We start from the raw sequence: 25,086 nt of genomic DNA, 5'->3' as shown, positions 1-25,086 counted from the left end.
TTTCAGAAAAAAAAATTGTTAGTTGTTGTTTCTGTGTTTCTGTATCTGTTTCCTGGCTGTGTCACGTCTAAGCAGTTCTGAAAAGGAGATCCTACTGTGATAATCTGTGTTAGTGTATAGTACACTGCTGTTTATGACCAGCTCTTCAGTATACAGGTAGGTCCCAGGGGTAGCATTCCTACAGTTCATAGAGAAATACAAGGATATTAAACCATTACTGGGGAAAGGGTGTGTTTTCCTTTAAATAATACAGCATTATTCAAATCAGAGTAACTGGAAATAGATATGCCACATATCGCAATACAAATTAATTCTTCAATATTTATCTAAATCTTAAAATTATTCTTTTAGACTTGTATCATAATACCTGATGCCTGGCCATAACTATCAAAAAGATGGACATATCACAGAGAGATACATTTTTCATACTTTGGTAGTAACATAAAAATGTAAGTGTGTAGTAAATTTGACAACAATGATACAAAAAAATATTCAAAATATATTTAATTGTAAAAAACAAACATTGAAAATAAAACAATAATAAAATGATTCTAATGAAAACAAATAATAAATACAAGAGATAACTAATTTAACAAAGTATAAGAAAGTATGATTTTCATAAATTATTGCAAGTGCAACTTTCAGTCTAATTCTGTAAAAGGGCTTACACCAAACTGCAACATATTTTTGATGCTTTAAACCATTTTCCCATTGACAGATACTGGTCTCAGTGATACAAACATAAATAAAACAATGAAGTCATAAATAAAACAATGAAGACATAAATAAAACAAAAAAAGTTCTTGCAGTCATTAAATTCTGTTGTAAGCTGTAACCACTATTTATGCGATGAGTCATATCTTAACTCTTTTCCATCTCCATGAATCTGTTCAATTGGATTGTTTCAGCATCTTGCCTGTTCTTAAAGAAGAAATTTCATATAATGGTGGTTGTAATAATACTGAAATGGCACAGTAGAAGTTTACACTGGGGAAAAAAAGAAAAAAGAAACAAGAAACATTATCATTGCATGGACCAAGTTTTTCTATTCCAAACAGTAAAATATAATATAAGTGTTTAGAACATACTATAGAGTAGATTAGGAAAAAGTTGACACAGGGAAAACCATATGCAGGCAGGGTTAATGATTTCATGGGGTTACTTAGGTTTATGTTTTTTATGAGACAGGGGTATAATTATGAGTTGAATTCTACTTATGATATGGCAGTCACTAATGCTGTCTTTAGCATATGGCAGCCACTTATGATGTCTGCAGTTGATATCAGTCACTAATAATGTCTGTAGTATATGGCAGTCACTAATGCTCTATGTAGTATATGGCAGTCACTAATGCTCTAAGTAGTATATGGCAGTCATTTAGGTAGAGTGTACTTACTACCCACTATGACAGGGAAGGGAGGTATGGGTGCCGTGATGAGCCTCTGTAGCCCACTTCATTGCATTGCCCTCATATTCTACTGTACTGTTCACTGGAAAGCAGTTTATGGCTCAGGTCCAACACTGTGTTTTCAACTCCATCTCTGATCTGTGGGCCTGATTCAGAGCCGCTCGTAAGCGGCCGCTCGTTCGCTCCGAGCGATGTTCGCACAACTGCTAATGCGTACGGCTCGTAATACGCATGCGCGAACCAGTCAGTGCGGTCGAAATTCATGTGCTCGCAAAATAGCGAATGCCTGCTAATTTGAGTGACAGGATGAGGCGTTTGTGGGTGGTAACAGGGGATGGTGCTTGAAAACGGGCAGTGGAGATCCGAACGCAGGCGTGCCAAACGGTCAAAACGGGCGTTTTAAGGGTGTGCATAATTAACAAAGCAGCGTCATCGACCACGTCACTTGGTTGTTTCTTAGCCTGAACTGCTCACATGATTGCGGTAGGAAAATCCAACCACAAGCACTGCGAGCAGTTCATACGCCTTTCGATGTACTCGATTAATCAAATAAATAGCGGAGATGACGTAGGATGCGAGTGGCCAGGATGCGTTTTTTACAAAAAAACGTCCGCATGTTTTGTTCGCTCGTTCAGACATAGAGTTGTCAACAGACCGCAAAGATTGAACGGTCAATTTAAATAGCCAGCCCCTTTTTCTGGACGAGTGAGTGCAAATAGCGTCCGGCTCAAAACTTGAGGTGTTTGTTTGAAGGTAAAACCTACAACTAAAATTTGAGGCTTGTAGAAATGGAGACAAGGTGAGCAGACTGAAGATCTAAAAATGCAGCTTCTGTGGTATCAGAAAAAACTATTCAATCTGGGAAGTTCTCCATTATCTGTGCTGCCTTAGTAGCAAAATGGTTTAAACATCTTCAATAGTAAAAAGATAAGCCCAGAAAGTGAGTAGCTGGATTTTCCCTTCCAATTCAGGTGACTATTTTACTGCCACCACCTTATCTACCTGAGGATTGACTTCACCTTGTTCAATGACATATCCTAAATATTTAATTGAGTTTGCTGTCATCCCTGCGGTTGTTAATGATCTTAAAATGGTTTCCATCTAAGGCAGATGTGATTTTAAGTCCCAGGCGTAAATTACAATGCTATTCAGATATACAGCATATGAGGCTTCCATAGTTTATTTAGAGCCCTTTATGCTCAATGTGCTCAACGAGTTTATCTACTCTAGGTTTAGGGTATGTGTCAAAACATGAAATGCTATTCAATTGCCTAAAATCATTGCAATAGGGTATGGTTCCTTTTTGGTTTTAGAAGTAACACTATTTGGCTAGTCCATTCAAATTACACCTTGCTGAATCATTTTATCAATCTCCTCCTTATGCCCATTTATCTAACCTCTGGTATTAGGTATCTGATTTACAATCACACAAGTAAATGTAACAATGTCATTTTCTATTAGGTTCAAACACCATGGGATAGAAGAAAAGTAATCTCCATTGCAGCATACCATCTTTCTTCACTTTGACTTGGGGATAAGGAGTTAACATGATTTTCTTTTATGCTCTCAGATTGATGGAACTTATAATATACTAGATCTATGGCCTCTTTTACCTTATAGGGCCCTTGCCAATGAGCAAAAATCTTCCTCTCATGTGTGGGAATTAACACCAACACTTTATCCCTTGTTTGAAATTACTGGACTATCGCTATCATATCATAGTTTTGACATTACCTTTCTTGAGCTTCCCTTATGTGTTGTTATACTGCAAGGACTATCTTTCCTAACCTCTTTTGCATCTGAGCTGTGTGTTGCACTAAATTTAGTTCCATTTAGACTTGCTCCCACCCCTCCTTTAACATGTTTAACACACTTCTTGCCATCTCCCATAGAGTAACAAACTCAGGCTTGGATTCCTCCTGGACTTCAAACATTACGAAGTGCAAGAGTGTATCCCGTTCACTTTTCTACTGAGCTACCTCCTTCTTTATCATATTCTTCAAGGTTCTGTTAAAGCATTCTACCAGACCATCAGTTTGTGGATGATAGACTGAAGTACACACAGACTTTAACTCTAAAACCTGGCACATTTCATGCATCAGTTTAGACATAAAAAGAGACCCCTGATCTATGAGGATACCCTTGGGGGGATGCAGTCATAATACCAACCGCAAGGATTCCGGCGCTCAGAATGCTGGAGCCAGAATCCTGACATTTGTCAGAATCCCAACACCTGTCAGAATCCCGATGCCGGGATCCCAATCTGCTGGTATCCCAAAGGTGAGTACACATGGTATGATCAGTCAGTGATAACAATATTGCTGACTGATCTCCCTGCACCTTCCTGGTGTGCTGGATGATCGATATAGATCATCCAGCACACCACCAACCCACCAACGAATGGCCATTGACCCATGATCAATGACCGCGGGTCCCTATGTAACCTGGACCATATTGACCAGGTTGGCCTGCATGCACAGCCGATGGTCGATATCATTATTGCCCGCACACTGCTGGTCATTTGAGGGTTGTTAGGCACAAAAAATTAACGATCTAAATGATAATGATATGAATGATATTGATATCGTTCATATCATGCATTTTTATTGTACCGTGTGTATGCACCACAAGTTGCACGGTTAGGGGGACAGTTAGGCGCTAGGGGGGGGATAGGCACTAAGGGGGGAGGGTTAGGTTTAGGGTGCAGTGGGTAGGTTAGGTTTAGGCACTAGGGGGAAAGTTAGGTTTTTTGCATCGGGAAGGGAAGGTTAGGGATAGAAGGGGGGGAGGGTTAGGATACCAATGGAAAGGGGTCAGTGGGGGTCATTCAGACCCGCTCGCAAGCGCAGGATGCTCTCAAGCGGGTCGATGTTACCCCAATGCGCTTGCGCACGACGGTGGGAGCTCCATCGTGCGCATGCGCGACACCCGGACAGCGACAGCCAAGCTGTCACTCTGGGTCTCGCACCAAAGGGGGCGTGCTCTCGATGGTGACTGACAGCACGCCCCCTTTGGTGGGCATGCCGGGGTCGTGGCTGCCAGACGGAGGCATTCCCATGGGAACGCCTACCATCTGGGTCCGGCCCCACTGACATCACTAGTGATTTCAGTGGGAGTGATTTTGGCTCTGATAGAGCCAAAATTACTCCAGGGCTTGCGGTCACCGAGACCCTACCGCAGGGTCTCGTCGCAAGCCCGATGGTCATGATGGTCTTGACCATCGCCACCATCTTTTTGGACGCTCGCATATGCTGTGGGTGGTCACCCACAACTATGCGAGCGTCCAAGAGGCCGCTCCATTTTCATGTAGGAGGGCCTTGTTTCAGAGCGAGCGCTCTGGTCAGAGCGTCCGGCTCTGAATCAGGCCCCATATCCTAACCCTGTCGTGATGCCGGCGATTCTGTCTGCCAGGATCCTGAGCGCCAGCATCCCGTACCCAACCCCTCCTTGGGTATTTCCAAGCTAGTAACGACTCCTAAGCTATGGTAGTCAAATGTATGTTCTGTAGCAGGACTGCCTCTGTCTGGATAGCGAATAGCAAAGTTTACCACTACCAGAATATACTGATTTCCTTGACATCTCTAGTGGACCAATAGGTATGAGTATGATGGGGGCCCTGTAATTGGGTCTAGGTAGGTTTTTTGAGAGACCATCAAAGACTGGCAATATCTCTTAACTACCACAAGGATTACCAACTATCAGATAGTACATACTGTAAGACTCACTCATGTGTTTGTTCCTCTCTAAGATACACCCCACATGTATGAGAATGTATGAATCTCCATGCATTTATGATCTGCATCAGACCCTTTTTACCCCAGACAGCAGCATTTCATCCATGGTCACACATAGTAAGACAATTTTGTGCTTCTCTCTCCAATGCCTATTGCCATGATGCTTTTCCCCATGGATTTTCAGAGGTTTGTTTGTTACATTTCCCAAATTAGCAGGTTGGAATGGTAGTTCACACAGACACACAGACACCTTAGAGAGAGTCTCTCTCTATATCTACATCCTTTTATTCTACTGCAGTCTCTTTGCCTTTTGGAAACTTTCTCGTTACTTGCCCGGGGGGAGATTTTGTCAAAGTAAGAGGATTCCGATGCCAGTTATTGGAAAATAGAGAGAGCCCCAGACCATTTTCCAATACCAGCACGGCCTGAGAAGCCTGGGGCTAATTATTGATTTTGTTTCTTAAATGTAACTATTTAGCTGCTCCAAACCTGGTGGCTCTCACAGGCATCTGAGGCGCTGTCTTTTAACAGGGTCTAAGCCACAAGTCATTTTTATGCCGCTGCTGGCTTTAAGCAGTGGCTGTGTTATTTTAGTAGGACTGTCAAACTTTAGAATTTCACATTTTTTTTGACCCAACCTACAATAGACAATCGAAATGTTGACATGAACTATCTACACATGCTTATCATTTCAATGTCGACATGTCTATATTTTAACTGCAGAATAAATCACTGTACTGTATGTGCACTTAAGTATATTGTGACTGGCACATTCTAACTGTATTACTAACTTGATGTAAACTTAATATATGTCTAGCAGTGTCATTCTATGTGTTTAAACCCATGTATGTTTTTAATGTTATGCTTTTTTCTAAATGTAATGCACAAATTTAGAAGTGAGTTTAGCTGAGAGTGAAATGGCTGATGGTGAAGCAGATCAAGATATCTCCCCCGAGTAGCAAATTTTGAAGGAGATTACTCACCCAAGATTGCAGCGTTTTCTCTCTGCAAAACTCTCCCAAACAAGCAGCCAGCACATATCAGTTGTGCGTTGCAGCTGTAAAAAATGGGTTAAATGTAAAAAAAATTTTACGTAGGGTCCCCTCCCCAAAAGCATAACCAGCCCGGACTGCTCAGCCAGTCTTGGTTCCTAAACTTATGGGGGACTAAATGTGTAGGGTTCCACCATGTTTTAGGAACCTGCACCTGGCTGCTTTAAATCTAGGGGGAAAAATGTGTAGGGGTCCCCCTATATTTAAAACCAGCACTGGACCCAAACCGACCAGGGTGTGATGGCACAGGCAGGAGACCCTATCTCCAAGTCTCTATGGCCAAAGTATTCGCACCCCAAGCCGGTCAGCCCAAGCTGGGGATCTCAGGGGAGGTGGGCCCCCCCCAAGAAGGGGTCACTCCTCTCCCAAAACCCCGGTCTTGGGCTGAAGCCCAGGGCTCTTCCCCGCACCCCTGGGCTGTGGGTACAGGGGTAATAATGTGGTAAATAGTTGAAAGCTATTGTATTTTACAGTGGTACTACAGGTGCCAGCATGCCTGCCCTTTTGCACTTGTGGAACTACAAGTGCCAGCAGGTGGCCGGCACCCGTACTTCCACTGTAAAATAAATAGTTAAAAATACACTACACACACACCATCTAAAGTAAAACTTTATTACTCACCTACTACCTACCTCGCTCACACATACTTACTGCTTGGGGTGCGAATGCTTTGGCCATAGAGACCCGGAGATAGGGTCTCCTGGCTGTCGCATTACACCCTGGTCGGTTTAGGTCCGGTGCTGGTTTTAAATATAGGGGGACCCCTACGCATTTTCCCCCCTATATTTAAAACCAGAACTGGCCCTGCAGCCAGGTGCTGGTTCCTAAATTACCGTGGAACCCTACACATTTTGTTCCTGTAATTTTAGGAATCAGGACTGGTTGAGCAGTCCTGGGCTGGTTATGCTTTTGGGGGGAAACCCTATGTAATTTAAAAATAAAAATTAACTCTTTTTTTACTATTTACAGGCAGAAACATACATGGATCACACTGATCTGTGTATGTTTCTGCCAAACTCATAGCTCACAGGCAGGTGAATTGATTTCACAAATTTTTACAGGAGTGTTGTCCATTCTCATGAGAGTTTATAAACTCTCATCTTGGTAAATTCCCAAATCCTATCTTCACTAGTGAAAAGTTACTCAAGTTTAGCCGATGGTGAAGTAAAGAGAGTTTGCTAACTCTCCAGTATTTTCCCGTAGCAAACGAGATTTCTCTCCCGAGTTTTACATTAGTAAATTTGCGAGTGGAAAAAAATGCCCAAACTCTCCAGAGAGTGCTAACTTGGCCAAACTCGAATGTAAATTTACCCCTAGATGATCGGGCCGATATATTGGGCACATCATCTAGTGTGTACTCACTATGCATGCTCCCGTGGGTCATTCATCAGGATCGTTCCATCGACCTGCATTCACAGCCAATGGAGCGATTCAGCTGGTGACACCGGCAAGGCCAATGGTGCTAGTGAATGATATATTGGGCAGACATTCACTGGATCATGCAGGGTGTGTCATGTCCAAAATGGATTGTGGACCTGGACTGGGTGCAGGGAAGTCCTTGCGAGCAGTTTCTTAGTTTTGGAATGAGCAAGTCTCTGAATATTTTGTGTACAAAACTCTAGAAAACAGCAGGAGCATTACTGAGGCTGAAGGGCATTACAAGATATTTTAAATGCCCATCTCAGATATTGAGCGTTGTCTTCCACTCATCTCCCAGGCGAATCCAGATGAAGTTATAGGCTCCCCTCAAGTCCAGCTTGGTAAAAACTGTAGCTCCTTTAATGTGGTCAAATAACTCGGTGATAAGGGGTAAAGGGTACTGATTTTTTATCGTAATTTCATTCAACCCGCGATAGTCTATACAGGGACGAAGTCCGCCGTCCTTCTTTGTGACAAAAAAGAACCCGGCACCTGCTGGAGAAGTAGACGGATGGGTAAACCCTTTGGCTAACTTTTCCTGGATATACTCTGACATAGCCTTTGTTTCTTGAACTGACAGTGGGTAAGTACGACCACGTGGAGGAGTCTTTCCAGTCATAAACTCTATGGGACAGTCCCAGACTCTATGAGGAGGTAAGACATCAGCTCCAGATTTACAGAAAACATCTTTGAATGAAGCATATTCGAGAGGGAAGTTAAGGTGAAGAACAGAAGAATGACAAAAGTCTCAGCAAGACAAAATTTGCATTGACATCCAATCAATTTGTGGACTATGTCTGCTTAACCAGGGATATTCTAGAATGATTCCGTGGGTGGCCTTCCGTATAACTAAAAGTTCTAACTGCTCCACATGAAGAGCACCAATACAGGTTTGTAATGGATGAGTCTGTTGAGTGACGGTTCCATCAATGATGCGATGTACAGGAATTTGAAAATTCTGGACTAATTCAGCAGAGATGAAATTCCCGGCCGCTCCAGAATCTAAAAAAGAAAGGACATCTTTAGATCCTTGAATGAATTCCAGGGTTACAGGAATGGTAGATTCAGATTTAGTTGGAGACAGAGACATTACTCCCAACCTAGTGTCTCCATGACTGGATAGGAGCGATAGTTTCCCAGACGATGGGTAAAGGAGGCAACCAGATGACCATCCTCTCCACAGTACATGCAGATATTCTCCCGGTGGCATTCCTGTCATTCTTCTGGAGTGAGTCGGGCCCGATTAATCTGCATCGGTTCCTCCGTAGTAGTCATGGGAGGAGTACTAGGAGGAGACGGTGAAAAAGGCAGAAACCTAAAATGATCTGCCTTACTTTTTTCTGCCTGTCGCTCACGATAGCGCAGATCCACCTTATTGCATAACGAGATAAGATCATCCAGTCTTGGTGGTAAATCTTGGTTCCCTATATAAACTTTTAGGTGATCAGAAAGTCCCCTCCAAAAGGTTGAAATCAGAGCCTCCTCATTTCAACGTAGCCCTGAAGCCAGAGTTTGGAACTGGATGATGTATTGGCCCACCGTCCTGTTCCCTTGGCGAAGGCGCATGATTTCTGTGGATGCTGAAGGCTCGTCAATTCTAGGGCTGGACCTGAGAGGAGTGAGACAATGAAGGCGACTTTAGCCTTGGGAGAAGGAAAATTATCAGGTTGAAGTGTGACATGGATGTCACACTGATTTAGCAACGTGCGGCACATCTTAGGGTTTCCATCAAACTTGTTCGGAGTCGGCAGATGAAGATGTGTCAGTGAAGTAGTGTTAAGGGCTCAGAGTCACTAGTGGGGAAAAGTCCTGCACAGCCTTGAGGGCTGGAATATCTTGGCAAGATGCGGCCGTATAATTGTGATTTGGCCTCTGGGGCCTGTTGCAGCCTCTAGGCTGGTTGAGGCCTGAGGGCCTATGAGTTGAAATGCGGCCTTTGGGCCAGTAGCAGCCTCCGTGCTGGTTGAGGCCTGAGCGTCGCCGGTATGACACTGGGGACGGTGCGCTGGAATGTGTATTTGGACCGCTGAGTCACTACCAGTGTCGCCGGTATGACACTGGTGATGGTGCGCTGGAGTGCGCACCTAGACCGCTGAGTAGCAACCAATGTCGCTGGGTTGACAATGGCGCTGGACACAGACTGGTGCTTCAGTTGGAGAAAGCGCACTGTGCCGCCTTGATGACACAAGCAGCACCAGCAGGTGGAATACAGACTGCACCGCCTGAATGGGACAAATGGCAGTAGATAAACATAGTAGACTGGCTCTGGAACTCGACTGGAAAACAGGAGACTGGAACAACCGGAAGTACGAGAAACTCTATCACCGGCAAGGAGTAGAAGGGCTGGCTGGAATATAGCAGGAGCAGAGCCCAACCAGAGCAAGTTTTCCAAATGACAAATTATTGAGCACCTGGGCTGTATTCAGACAGGAGAATCAATCAGTCTGCACACAGGCAGTAATTAGTGCAGAGGTTTAGCAGCAACCAAGATTGGAACTACAAAAATATGCTGCTAACCACTGATCCTAACAGGAGGAAGGAGGAGACTTCAGTGAACGCTTGTCTGGCATTCACCCCACACAGCATTGGCAGCGCGGTGCTTTGTGACAGTACCCCCCCCCTTGATGAGGGGTTAAGGAACCCCTAGAGCATGATTTGTTCAGAACGTTCTCAAAGAATCATCTCTGCAAGGTGGGAGCATGCAGAGATCTTCCTGGAACCCAAGAATGCTCCTCTGGTCCATACCCTTTCCAGTGAAGATGTACACGAGAAAATCTAGAGACCAGAATCTTCTCCACCACATACTCTAGGCAGCCCTGGACGAGCACTGGTGGAGGTCTGACTGGTCGTCTAGAAATGAACCTGGAGGAAAAGAACAACGGCTCGAGGAGAGAACAATGAAATGTGTTGTTGATCCTAAGGGTCTTTGATAACTTCAGCCTGAAGGCTACAGGATTAATCTGGGCAATGATGCGAAATGGCCCGATTAATTTTGGCCCCAATTTCTGCGACCTCTGGTGCAAATTGATATTCCTGGAAGATAGCCACACCAGATCATCGACTCTGAAATTACATGGTCTCCGATGCTTGTCTGCCCGTGACTAGGTTCGTCCAGACGCTTGAAGCAGAGCATGGTGTACCTTCTTCCATGCTGACCATAGCCTTGACACAGAAGAAGAAACATGAGTTCCAGTAGTAGAAGGCTTGAATGAATTACTCCTAGGATGTGTTCCATAGGTGCAATAAAACAGAGAGACGGAGGATGCAGAATGGCAGGAGTTGTAAGCAAATTCTGCAAAGGGCAGAAGTGGAACCCAATCATCTTGACATTTGGAAATGAAGCAGCAGAGGAACTGCTCCAACGACTGATTGGCCCGCTCCGTCTGACCATTGGACTGTGGATGGTATCCAGAGGATAGGCTGACGTTGATACCCAGATCCACACAGAAGCATCTCCAAAACCGGGCAACGAACTGCGTACCACGATATGAGATGATGCTACTGGAAGTCCATGGAGCTTGAAGACATGGTGGAAAATTAGAGTAGACAATTCCTTAGCAGATGGTGACTTGCTCAAGGGAACAAAGTGCACCATTTTGGAGAACCGATCCACAATGGTCCAGATGACAGAGCAATGTGAGGACACTGGCAGGTCGACAACAAAGTCCATAGCAATATTGGACCATGGCTTAGGGGGCGTAGGAAGAGGACACAGCAACCCTTGATGAGTGGTCCAGAGAGTTTTATTTCTTGAGCAGACATCGCATGCCAAAACGAATTCCGGAGTGCCCCGCGACATGGACTGCCACCAGACAGAAAGGGACATCAGCTCCAGAGTTCTGGTGATACCAGGATGACCCTCCATCTTGGAGGAATGAAAATCCTTTAGCACTTCCTTGCGTAGTCTCTCAGGGACAAAGAGCACACCAGATGGTGTCTCACTAGAGGCTTCCGACTGACAAGCGCTAAGAGAATATGCCAAGGTCCTGGTCACAGCAAAATGGATTCTGGAAGTCGGTACAATATTTTCTTCAGAGGTCCTTGGAGGATGAGTGGTGGAAAAAATTCAAGACATGGCATCCGCCTTGACATTCTTAGATCACGGTCTGAAGGAGATCACATAGATGAATTGAGTAAAGAACAAGGCCCAGCGGGCCTGTCTTGCATTCAGCCTTTTAGCAGTCTCAATATAGGCAAGATTCTTACAGTCCATTAGAACTGTCACCACATGATTAGCCCCATTTAACCAGTGTCTCCAGTCTTCAAAGGCCCACTTGATGGCCAACAGCTCTCGATTGCCCATGTCATAGTTTTTCTCCACTGAATCAAATTTCTGGGAGAAAAAGGCGCATGGGTGAAGCTTGCCATCTTTGACATCTTTCTGTGACAGGATAGCACCTATTCCAACTTCCGATGTATCAACCTCGACATTGAAAGGAAACTCAGGATTGGGATGTCGGAGGACAGGAGCTGACACAAATGCCTCTTTCAAGGTTTTAAAGGCCCGAATAGCCTCAGGATACCAATTTGCAACCTCTGCTCCTTTCTTTGTTAACTCCACAATGGGTGACACAATTGAAGAGAAGGACTTAATGAACCTCCGATAATAATTAGCAAAGCCCAGGAATCGCTGGATGGCCTTCAGCATTGTGAGTTGTTCCCAATCAAAGATGGCTTTTACCTTGCCAGGATCCATAGAGAAACCTTGTGAAGAGATTATATATCCCAAGAATGACACCTCCTTCACATCAAATTCGCACTTCTCAAGTTTGCCATATAGGTCGTTAGACAAGAGTCTTTGTAAGATATGCCATACGTGCCCACGGTGTTCCCCTACAGACTTTTAATAGATGAGGATGTTGTCTAAGTAAACCACTGCAAAGACTCCCAAGAAATCCCTTAGAACCTCATTGATGAAATCTTGGAAGATGGCTGGGGCATTGGAGAGGCCAAACGGCATGACGAGGTATTCAAAGTGTCCAGAATGCGTGTTGAACTGTCTTCCTTTTCTGATGCGAATGAGGTTGTATGCACCTCTAAGACCTATTTTAGAAAAGATGGAAGCCTCTCGTAGTTGGTCAAACAGAACGGAGATGAGCAGTAAGGCATATGCATTTTTGACTGTGATCTGATTAAGTCCACGGAAAGTCAATGCAGGGTCTGAGGGATCCACCTTTTTTATCCACAAAGAAAAATCCCGCTCCCACTGGGGATTTAGATGGATGAATGAAGCCTTTCTCCAGGGCCTCCTGAATATAGTCCTGCATGTAAAAATTATATAAATATATATATATATATATATATATATATATAAAAGAGAGTACTGAGACAGCTGATAAGTTTTAATATGAATTTAATAATAAATCCCCTTTCATTTCAATGAAATATATATAAAAATTATAACCATATACCAGATATGGACCGGCAATATTGTATCCAATTATTTAGCATGAACCTCAAGCAATTAGATATATACCACAAAAAGAATTTAAAACATGAAAATAAAAATTTAGACAGATCTAGACAACATATAACACTTAGGCCCTGATTCAGAGCCACTCGCAAAAAGCGAGTGCTCACTCTGAATCAGGGCGGGCACTTGTTTTTTAAGTTGCGGCCTCCTGACCGCTCGCATAGCTGTGGGTGACCACCCACAGCTTATGTGAGCGGCCAGGTGACGGTCGCGATGGTCAAGACCATCGCAACCATCGGGCTTGCGATGAGACCCTTACGGTAGGGTCTCGTGGCCGCAAGCCCCAGTGGACTTCCTGCTATAATAGAGCAGGAAGTCCACCTACTGACATCACGAGTGATGTCAGTAGGGCCGCCCACAAATGGCAGGTGTTCCTGCAGGAACGCCTCCTTTTGCCCAGCCACCCCTCCTCCCCACCTACAAAATGGGGCGAGCTGTCGATCAACATCGACAGCCGCCCCATTTGTTGCGAGTGCCGGAGTGAGTGCTTTTTGCGCTCGCTCCGGGGCACGTGCAGTGAGCACACCGCGCATGCACACTGACCAACCATCGAACTGCTTGTGAGCGCTATGCGCTTGCGAGCGGGTCTGAATCAGGCCCTTAGTGCACATAAAAAGGCCAATCTATAATAATATCCGTGACTATTGAATTCAGCAGAAGATGTAGCAGCTTCTGCAATTATACAGATACAAATGTAGCAATTGTGTGCTTCAGATGCAGATTTGATACACAGTATTTTTCTTCTACTGCCTTAATCAATTGCCGCAGTATGCTGTTGTTCACTGTCAAAAATATTCATATAAACCCTTGTGTACCAATCAGAAGATTCAGAATTTATCTATAGCATTATGTTTTGTCTCTTCCAGCAGTGCTTATCTTCCTTGCTCACCTGGGCACAACGTGTATATATTGAAGCAATTCACAGTCTCCTTTATCAGCCTTAAGCTGTATACTCACGCAAATAATTCCTCTAATTAATTTGGAGTATATGTTTTTAATTAATGTTCACCATGGCCATGTATTGGTAAAAATATAAAATATATATATTAAAGAAAAAACATCAAAGAAATGATATTCTGTTTACCGGTATATTGAGCCCGCAGTCTCTGAAGATCTTTCAAACAGAAAAAACACTTATGGCTACACTCCGTTTTTGATTATTTATATATATATATATATATATATATATATATATAAACAGCTTACACAGGATTTAGGACCAGGACCACTGCAGTAAAATATACCACTCACCTATGACGGGGTACACACACACTCTGACTGACACAGACGCACACAAATAGACACACACACACCTCTATCACTAAAAACATGAATGCAGCAGGCAAATAAAAATACATCCAGCATGATTTATTAAAGACCCCCCTCCACCCAGTAGTGCTCCTTATACAGTGCCCCCAGTAGTGGTGCAGTGCCCCCAGTAGTGCTCCTTATACAGTGCCCCCTTATACAGTTCCCCCAGTAGAGACTCTTATACAGTGCTCCCAGTAGTGCCCCTTATGAAGTGCCCCCAGTAGTGTCCCTTATGTAGTGCCCCATATACAGTGGCCACCTATGTACTGCACCCAGTAGTGGTCCCCCCATGCTGTGCCCCCAGTAGTGCCCCTTAAACAGTGCCCTCAGTAGTGCCCCTTATAAAGTGTCCTCAGTAGTGGTCCCCTTATGCAGTGCCCCAGTATTGCCCCTTATACAGTGCCACCAGTAGTGCCTCTTATATAGTGCCCCCAGTAGTGCCCCTAATGCAGTGCCCCCAGTAGTGCCCATATACAGTGCCCCCCTTTGTGGTACCCTCAGTAGTGGTGCTCCTATGCAGTGCCCCCAGTAGTGCCCCCAGTAGTGGACCGCCCTATGCAGTGCCCCAGTAGTGGACCCTCTATGTAGTGCCCCTAATGCAGTGCCCCCAGTAGTGCCCATATACAGTGCCCCCCTTTGTGGTACCCTCAGTAGTGGTGCTCCTATGCAGTGCCCCCAGTAGTGCCCCCAGTAGTGGTCCCCCCTATGCAGTGCCCCAGTAGTGGACCCTCTATGTAGTGCCCCCAGTAGTGGTCCCCCTATACAGTGCCCCCCAGTAGTACCCCTTATACAGTGCCCTCAGTAGTGCCCCTTATACAGTGCCCCCAGTAGTGGACCCCCATGCAGTGCCCCTTATACAGTGTCCCCAGTAGTGGTCCCCTTATGCAGTGCCCCAGTATTGCCCCTTATACAGTGCCACCAATAGTGCCTCTTATATAGTGCCCCCAGTAGTGCCCCTAATGCAGTGCCCCCAGTAGTGCCCATATACAGTGCACCCCTTTGTAGTACCCCCAGTAGTGGTGCTCCTATGCAGTGCCCCCAGTAGTGGACCGCCCTATGCAGTGCCCCAGTAGTGGACCCCCTATACAGTGCCCCCAGTAGTACCCCTTATACAATGCCCTCAGTAGTGCCCCTTATACAGTGCCCACAGTAGTGGCCCCCCCATGCAGTGCCCCTTATACAGTGCCCAAAGTAGTGGTCCCCCCTATGCAGTGCCCCTTATACAGTGCCCCCAGTATTGCCCTCCCTATGCAATAATCCAATTAGTGCCCCTTATATAGTGCCCCCAGTAGTAGTCACCCCTATGCAGTGCCCCTTACATATATATAGGACAAAGACAAAAAAACAACTTACTTGGTATAACGTGGAAGGACAAAAAATAAAAATGTATTCAACGTTCTCACTGTTTACACTATAAATACATCTACTGATAAGGATATGGTTAACCTTGAAGGACAGACATCTGAAAAGTTTCCACTGAGTAAGCAATACATTTAAAAAAAAAAATATAACAGATATTTTATCTGATTTATTGTGTGAAAACCATATCTGTTTTTTCAGTATATGTGTCTTAAAAATGACATTTAGGAGGGGGTGTAGATGCCCACAGTCCAGGTGCACTAGGGATGTAGGTTCGCCTCTCAGTTTGTAATATTATTTTATAAATATTGAATCAAGAAAATCTGTGACCTTTAATGGCAACTATTGTTGTTGTTATATTTAGTGGGTGATAAGTTGGGTAGTGTTATCTGGGTGTAGCTCATGCGTGTTAGAACTTCATCAACCCATAGGCAGATTATGGACTTTTTTGTTGTTGTTATAGTTTAAACACTAGAATGTTGTTGATCTCATACTTCGCTTGCCTACTTTTGAAAAAAACATGTCAGAGATATTGTGAAAGTAACACCTATGAGTGCGGTGGTAAAGTGGGTGTGTACTGCCACATCTGAGAGGCGTGTCATAGCAGTTATTAAGATCTACATGTTGATGAAAACACACTGATACTCTTCAGGGGTTCCATATAAGTGGCCACGAGAAACCTGATATGAAAATGCATGTAGCCATAAGGATCATTGTGCCAATGCAGGGAAATGGCACTGATTATCCCATTTGAATGTATATATCTCTGATTTCTTATTTTTCCAAGTATTTAACAGTTACATAAGGGGGATAAAGTGCAATCAGGGAGATTACTAGACTCTTCAGGGAGTCAAGGAAATTGCTACTATTTCAAGGAGTCTCCCTGACAATCAGGGAGAGTTGGCAAGTTCTGATGCTACTGGCAAACAGGAGGTGCAAACAGAATGTATAGGAAACATTCCAAATAAGGGTATTAAATAAAAGAGTAACCATATCTGGAAACCATAGCCAGCATCAGGGGTGTCTCTAGAGAGGAGGGGGCCTGTGTGCGTTCCCCGCGTGGGGCCCCCTCCTCTCCTCCCGGTTGCCGGCAGGCGACTAACGTGGCTGGGCAGCCACCAGAGCATTAGTAGACTCTGGGTACTAGAGTGTGCCCGGAGTCTACTACGCATGAGCAGAACGCAGGAAAAATGGCCACGGTGGCCATTTTTCCAGCTTTTTGTGCAGCGCTGACACCCGATGCGAGACCTCGGAGAGGTAAGTTTTAAGTAATATGGGTGCAGGGTGTCTGTGTGCACCTCGAACCTTGCACCCATTATAGATATGCCCCGGCCAGCATTATTCATTATTAAAAAGCACGACTTAGACCTCTTAGGGGTAAATTTACTAAAGTGTAGGTTATTAGAATTGGAGATGTTGCCAATCTAGCTATTATCTTCTAGAACAGGGGTGGGGAACCTTTTTCCTGCCGAGGGCTATGTTAATATATATAACAGTATTCGCGGGGCTGGTGCAGGCCACGCCCCCTCCTTGTGACATCACACAGGGCGAGGTCACAATCACCGGTGATTACAGCAATGCCTGGAGCATCCTGATGATGCTTCGGGGAGCTGTAAGGGCAGCGGTGTGACCATCTGAAACATCCTAAGGACACTGCAGGCAGCACTGCTGCATAGATTCTGCAGGGTGCCATTCTAGGCACCCTGCTAGCCAGATGAGGCAAGAAGAAAAAAGCTCAGAGGGCCAGACCAAATGATTCCAGGAGCCTTATACGGCCCCCGGGCCTGAGGTTCCCCATACCTGTTCTAGAAAGTGCTAGATAAATGTTAAGTAGAATCTGATTGGTTGCTATGGGCAACATCTCCAATTCTAAAAACCTGCACCTTAGTAAATATACCCGTTAATGTGATTTCTACACATATTAAAATAATGTGCCATTATTTTCACATAAGCCCTATAGCTCTCATATGGCTGCCAATAGCCTACCAGATAATCTTTTACATTCCTTCACAATATATTAGTTTGGGTTAAAGTTCTAGCAACAGAGAACAGGTATGACATCATTATAAGCATGGTGTGACATCACTGCAAATGGAAGGTTTAGACAGTCATAAATCTCTAAAGTGACTCATTAGCTTAATTAATGTAATGAAATTAATAATTCTAATAATAACTATTTTTTATGTAGCAATTTCAAAGAAAACAGTGAATTTATAACAGGTGCACATAAGAATCTTGTATAATAAAAACGTAACTTTTAAAATAATAATGTGTTATTTAAAATGTTATATTCATTTTGTATTCTATTATGTTGTATATGAGAAACAAGCGAAAAAAAAAACAGAAATAATAGATTTAAAAAAAAAAATAAAGATATTGTTTAAAAACTGGTTCTGACTTTCTGGTATGGATTTTGATTTAACATTTGATAAAGTCTGGTGAGTGCCCTCTCCACCATCCAGTGGATTATGGGTGGAATTCAATTACCTGCAGTAATTTATCGCATGCTAACTGATCCCCCGAGGCTATCCAATTAGCCCAAAAGTAAATCCAGCTGCAGCTATTATCTGGGATTTTTTTCTGGACCTCAGCAGGCTCTGAAAAAAATCTGTGATAACTAGCCAGTTTTTGCGATCAGGGCACTGAAAACACATTGGGCCTGATTCAGAGCCGGATGCTATTTGCGGTCGTTCGTCCAGAAAATAGCGGTGGCTATTCAAATGAACCATTCGCTCTTTGCGGTCTGTTCACGCCTCTATGTCTGAACGAGCGAACAAAACTTGCGGTCGTTTTTTGAAAAAATACGCTCCCTGGCCACTCGCATCCTACGTCATGTCCGCTATTTATTAGATTAATCGAGTACATCGACCAGCGTATCAACTGCTCGCTATTCTTGTGGTTAGTTTTTGCTACCACAATCTTGCGAGCAGTTCTGGCTATAAAATAACCCAGTGACGTGGTCATTGACGCTGCTGTATTAATTATGCACACCCTTAAAACGCCCGTTTTGACCTTTAAGCACGCCTGCGTTCGGATCTCCACTCCCCGTTTTCAAGCACCTTCCCCTGTTACCACCCACATACGCCTCATTCTGTCACTCAAAAAAGCAGGCATTCGCTATTTAGCGAACAAACGATTTTCGGCCGCACTGACTGGTTCGCGCATGTGTATTACGATCAGTACGCATGCGCAGTTGGGCAAACATCGCTCGGAGCGAACGAGCGGCCGCTTACGAGCGGCTCTGAATCAGGCCCATAGGTCCTTGAACTTATTATGGATTCTATGGGGTATATTTACTAAAGTGCGGGTTTATAGAAGTGGAGATGTTGCCCATAGCAACCAATAAGATTCTAGCTATTATTTCAAAGAAGGTACTAGATAAATGATAAGTAGAATCTGATTGGTTGCTATGGACAACATCTACACTTCAAAAACCCGCACCTTAGTAAATATACCCCTATGTGTTTTTTCCCGAAAACAGATAATTCATCGGGCGCAAAAAATTAGCTCTAGTTGAAGTACCCGAAAAAATATCAATAAAGTCCAAAACATTGCAAAAAAGTGCAGTTTTTTTGCACCCGAAAATTTTACAGGGATAATAGAATTCCCCCCTAAGTATTTATATTTGGGACTATCTGTGGCTAGCCCCTGGAATATGCATGTGAGTGCAGAACTTTGAAACACACACTCAATGTGGCAAATGGCAGAACTATGGAGTGCGAGGTCTACAAAGTGAATTCTCTCTCTGAGGCCTACTCATCAACACTAAAATAACGTTTTTAAGGACATTTTCCTTAATTACAGTTATTTCAGTATTCATGAAGAGACTTCACAGGAGATATCACTGATACTGTATCTCCTGGTTAAGTCCCCCTGCATTAATTTCCACACTCCCCATACATTAGTACATTAGTATGGGGATATGGAAATTATGGACACACAAAATTACCGCAGCCATAGGCAGTGCTGCGCATGCGCTGGTTTTACGAATGTAACGGCGCATGCGCAGCACTGATTACAGCTGCGGTACGTTAGTGTAGAGAGGGAAAACTATTTCCCGAAAAGCTGTCATCCCAACATCCCAATTTCAGCGGGACAGTATTGTCCCGCTGTTCAACCCATGGGCCGAAGTGGACCGCGGGTTCTCAACTCAGGAGGTTGGGGACCCCACCACCGCAGCTGTGTGGCGGTGCGGGAGTCTGAATGGATACTGCGCGCATGCGCGCGGCATCCATTCAGTGACGGGAGAGGGCTGGGGGAAGCCCAGCTAGTTAGGCTTCCCCAAGCCTGATGTTATTTGGAAGCCGTGTCATGCGTGCACGCCTCCAAATAATGGCACGTAGGGGGTGTGGCCTATGGTAATTAGGCCACACCCCATTTATGGTCGCATGCAGGCGCGATGTTACGGCGCACTGTAGAGAGCCGGCACAGGGTGCTCCGACCCCTGGAGCTGGCACAGGGTGCTCCGACCCCTGGAGCCGGCCCTGACAAAAGACGCCCCCTGAGAGCACTGCAGATCCGCGTATTGCATCCGCAGACACAGCATCGGATCACCATAGCAACCATTGGTAGTGACATTAGCTGAGTGAGCATAGGCTACTTAGAATGGCCATCGCAGCTCTGTAGCTGAAGCCAATAAATCTGCACCAGAAGATGGAGACACTGGTCTTGCCACTCGCCAGAAAGCTGCCCATCGCCGCTCATTCCCTGCCCCCAAACCACCGCAGCATGTCAATCATGTTGCGGCTTAAGGGCACTGCAACCATAGTCGCAGAAGGAGAAATGCACAAGTGCAGATCTCCAACAAAGTTGTACGCAAACTATCGAGTTTGCGTACAACTCTGAATCAGACCCTATGTGCCTATATTATGGCATGTGATTGATGAACTGTGATATTTTTTGTTGGAAAGCTTGTTTTATACAGTGTACATACTATTGATTTCAATTACATTTTTCAGTAAAACATTGTATACTTCTCATTTTATGTGATTCATGTTATATCGTGTTACATAATATATCTTTGCTTATAAGCAATGCAGTTTATATATGTGGTAATTTGTGCCGTTTCTGATTACTGAGGAGCAATTACCTACATATTTGAAACTATGGAGTATGGTGTTTATTCTCACTTTACTCCCCATTACATAATTCTTCACCTTATCCTTATCAATTTTTCCTAATTTATACATATACGACCAATATCTATTTTCTGGACTCTCGGATATCAAAGTATTTTGAGCCTGATTCAGCAAGGAACGCAGTTGCTAATAAGCACAAAATCGGGCAATTGTTGCGTACTGCGCATACGTATGCATCACAGTCCAAGTGCGCGAACCGGCCACTGTTATCAGGAATGCGATCACAGTGACCACACAGACCCATCACAGTGTGATTGACAGGAAATGCCATTTGTATGTGGTAATGCAGGTGTGCCAGTGTGTTTGAACGCCATTGCATGGGCGTGCATAAATTAGCCACTTCGATGCCCTACGCACCCTAGGCCGTATAGCGTGCTTGGAAGTTAGCAATTTCTGCGTAAGGTCAGAGCTTGTGTAAGTGTGCGTGAGGCTGCGATGGTACTCGATTGTACTGATGGATTAGCAGTCCTGCTAAACATTCCGGATGTGTGGTAAGTAAAGTGGGCATCCTTGTGTAGTGCAGCGGCGGCATAGCGATTGCAATGGATTAGCATAAAATCGCAGTTGAACTGTGTTTGAAATCGCTATTGCATTCGCAGTATGTTAATATCTATTAAAAGTTATGTTTTAGATGAGTGCCTCATTGATTAGAGAGTGTTTTCCTATTCTCTGTATATAGAATAATTACTCTGAGGGAGCACCATTCTGTTTATTGATTGTCAAAATTGTTAACAGTGCTTATAATGTGATACCTTTGGTTTCCTGTAGAAGACTATGGACCCTTCAATGCCGGAGGCTGACACTTGGTGATGCTGTGTAGCACAAGGAGGGCCTTCAGGCAAGTAAAAGAAAGACTGTCTGTGTGATTTGAGAAATCATAAGGAGTAAAACTGGAGAGTGGTGAGGTGCCGCAGTTCTGATCGAGGAGACTTGACAAGAAACATATCTAAAGTAGTGCCTGGAGACAGGACCACTGAGTACCCACTGTGTGAAGCGCTGGGGACTGCAGCCGAGTTCTAGCAGTGTTAAGGAGGGACAGTGTGTAGATAACATGGCAGACCTGGGGACCACAGGGGATCTGTGGAAGCTGAAAGATTGCTGAGCCAAGAAGGGAGATGTCACATTGTAAAGCTGGCCACACACTAGACCAATTTACATGCAACCATCCAACTAGTTGATTGGTTGGAATGAAAATCTGGTAAGGTATGAAAGCAAATAACAATCAGCAATTTGCTCCCAAATGCTGGAAAATGGACAAAAACTGTTGTTTGAACAAATATTTAACAAACCATTTTCATCTGTTTTCTGGCATTAATGGGGGGTATCCACTTAGCGATTTAAACAAGCGATTGCACGATAACAATGTCATTATTGTGCAATCGCTTGCAAATCGCGCACACATCGGGCATGTTTTGGATGGAAGTGACCCGCGATGCGTGTGCCCGCGGGTCGCTTCCGACATCCGACATCGCCCGTACATGCAGGTCAACCTGACGATCTCGTCAGGCTCTGCATGTGCGGGGATGAGGGATGTGCCGGGACTGAACGAGTGAACGTTCAGTCTGGGCACATCACTAGCTATACAAACAACAACATGATTGCAATGTCGCAATCGTGCTGTCGTTTGTATATCGCTAAGTGGATACCCCCCATTAGGATGGATGGTTGTATGAAAGTTGGTCTAGTGAGTGGCCAGCTTAAGTCTGAGACAATCTTACTATGGATATATATATATATATATATATATATACAGTCAGGTCCATAAATATTGGGACATTGACAGAATTTTCAGATTTTGGCCTCTATTCACCACCACAATGGTTTTGAAATGAAACAAACAAGATGTGCTTTAACTGCAGACTTTCAGATTTAATTTGAGGGTAATTACATCCAAATCGGGTGAACGGTGTAGGAATTACAATAGTTTCAATATGTGCCTCCCACTTTTTAAGGGGCCAAAAGTAATGGGACTATCAACTCAAAAGCTATTTCATGGACAGGTGTGGGCTATTCCCTCGTTATTTCATTATCAATTAAGCAGGTAAAAGGTCTGGAGTTGACTCTAGGTGTGACATTTGCATTTGGAATCAGTTGCTGTCGACTCTCAATATGAGATCCAAAGAGCTGTCACTATCAGTGAAGCAAGCCATCATTAGGCTGAAAAATCAAAACAAACCCATCAGAGAGATAGCAAAAGCATTAGGTGTGGCCAAATCAACTGTTTGGAACATTCTTAAAAAGAAAGAACGCACCGGAGAGCTCAGCAACACCAAAAGACCCAGAAGACCATGGAAAACAACTGTGGTGGATGACAAAAGAATTATTTCTCTGGTGAAGAGAAACCCCTTCATGACAGTTGGCCAAATCAAGAACACTCTCCAGGAGCTAGATGTATATGTGTCAAAGTCAACAATGAAGAGAAGAGTTCGCAAGAGTGAATATAGAAGGTTCACCACAAGATGCAAACCATTGGTGAGCCACAAAAACAGGAAGACCAGATTAGAGTTTGCCAAACAACATCTAAAAAAGCCATTACAGTTCTGGAACAACATCCTTTGGACAGATGAGACAAAGATCAACTTGTACCATAGTGATGGGAAGAGAAGAGAAGGAAAGGAACTGCTCATTATCCAAAACATACCACCTCATCAGTGAAGGATGGTGGTGGTAGTGTCATGGCGTGGGCATGTATGGCTGCCAATGGAACTGGTTCCCTTGTATTTAATGATGATGTGACTGCTGACAAAAGCAGCAGAATGAATTCTGAAGTGTTTCGGGCAATGTTATATGCTCATATTCAGTCAAATACTTCAGAACTCATTGGATGGCGCTTCACAGTGCAGATGGACAATGACCCGAAGAGCATACTGCAAAAGCAACCAAAGAGTTTTTTAAGGCTAAAAAGTGGAATGTTATGCAATGGCCAAGTCATTCCCCTGACCTGAATCCGATTGAGCATGCATTTCACTTGATGAAGACAAAACTGAAGGGAAAATGCCCCAAGAACAAGCAGGAACTGAAGACATTTGCAGTAGAGGCCTGGCAGAGCATCACCATGGATGAAACCCAGCGTCTGGTGTTGTCTATGCTTTCCAGACTTCAGGCTGTAATTGCCTGCAAAGGATTTGCAACAAAGTATTAAAAAGTGAATGTTAGAGTTAGGATTGTTTAGTTTGTCCCATTACTTTTGGCCCCTTAAAAGTGGGAGGCATATATAGAAACCGTTGTAATTCCTACACCGTTCACCTGATTTGGATGTAATTACCCTCAAATTAAATCTGAAAGTCTGCAGTTAAATCACATCTTATTTGTTTCATTTCAAAGCCACTGTGGTGGTGAATAGAGGCCAAAATCTGTAAATTCTGTCAATGTCCCAATATTTATGGACCTAACTGTATATATACTGTATTTACCAAAACAGAGGGTCTGATTCAGAGGTGGATGTTTGCGCAGTTGGCCAGTGTTTTTTATACTACACATGCAACTAGGTCGCTCTGCGCATGTGTCATGGTGGTTTACCGAAAGCAGTTGTAGTGAGTAATTGGACACAGAGTGATTGACAGTCAGGGTACGTTTATGGGATATAAAATGGGGGCTGACTAGTTAAACCTGGAAGTGTTGCAAGCATTTTGTGGGCCCAGGGCACAATCTTTGGCACCCAGGACGAGATTAAAAATGTTGCCCCCTGTACTGGGCGTGGCCATTGAAAAATGGGGGCATGTCAATATGACACCACCATTTCTTATCACTCTGGGAACATTACTTTCCATTCCATATGCACCTTAATGCCACCAGTAGTAGAGCCCCTTATGCAGTGCCCCCAGTGGGCTGTAGGTATGAGACCGGCGGCCGAGATGCCACCGGTCTCAATACCAACATCGAAATACCGTCGCCTATCTTAATCCCAATGCCGGAACACTGAAGGATGCCAGTCTGAATGAGGTAAGTCTGGGGCGCCCTTAGAATTAGCCGAGAGGGGATGGTTTAGGTTTAGGGAGTGTGGCGAGGTTAGGGTTAGGCACCCCTAGGGGGGAGGGTTAGGGTTATGCACCACTGGGGGGGGTAAGGGTTAGGCATTAAGGGTGAGAGTTAGGTTTAGGCACGAAGGGGGGGTTAGGTTTAGGCACTAACGTGGAGAGTTGGGTTGCTTGGTGGGGAGGGTTAGGGTTAGGCTACAAGAAGGGAGGGTTAG

General features: G+C 44.3%; 1 protein-coding gene across 1 annotated transcript in view; it reads right to left on the bottom strand.

The window, feature by feature from the left end:
• Positions 1 to 588: 588 nt before the first annotated feature.
• SUSD1 (sushi domain containing 1) overlaps positions 589 to 25,086 on the bottom strand; it is a 281,173-nt gene continuing 256,675 nt past the window's right edge. Inside the window, exon 26 of the mRNA XM_088460052.1 lies at positions 589 to 987. The gene's annotated coding sequence lies outside the window, so the exon portion shown is untranslated. The remainder of the gene's footprint in view (positions 988 to 25,086) is intronic.

This window comes from Taudactylus pleione, unplaced genomic scaffold (genome assembly GCF_031769625.1).
Source record: "Taudactylus pleione unplaced genomic scaffold, aTauple2 ptg000967l, whole genome shotgun sequence".
Taxonomy (NCBI): Eukaryota; Metazoa; Chordata; class Amphibia; order Anura; family Myobatrachidae; genus Taudactylus; species Taudactylus pleione.
This window is presented reverse-complemented; position numbering and strand designations above follow the sequence as displayed.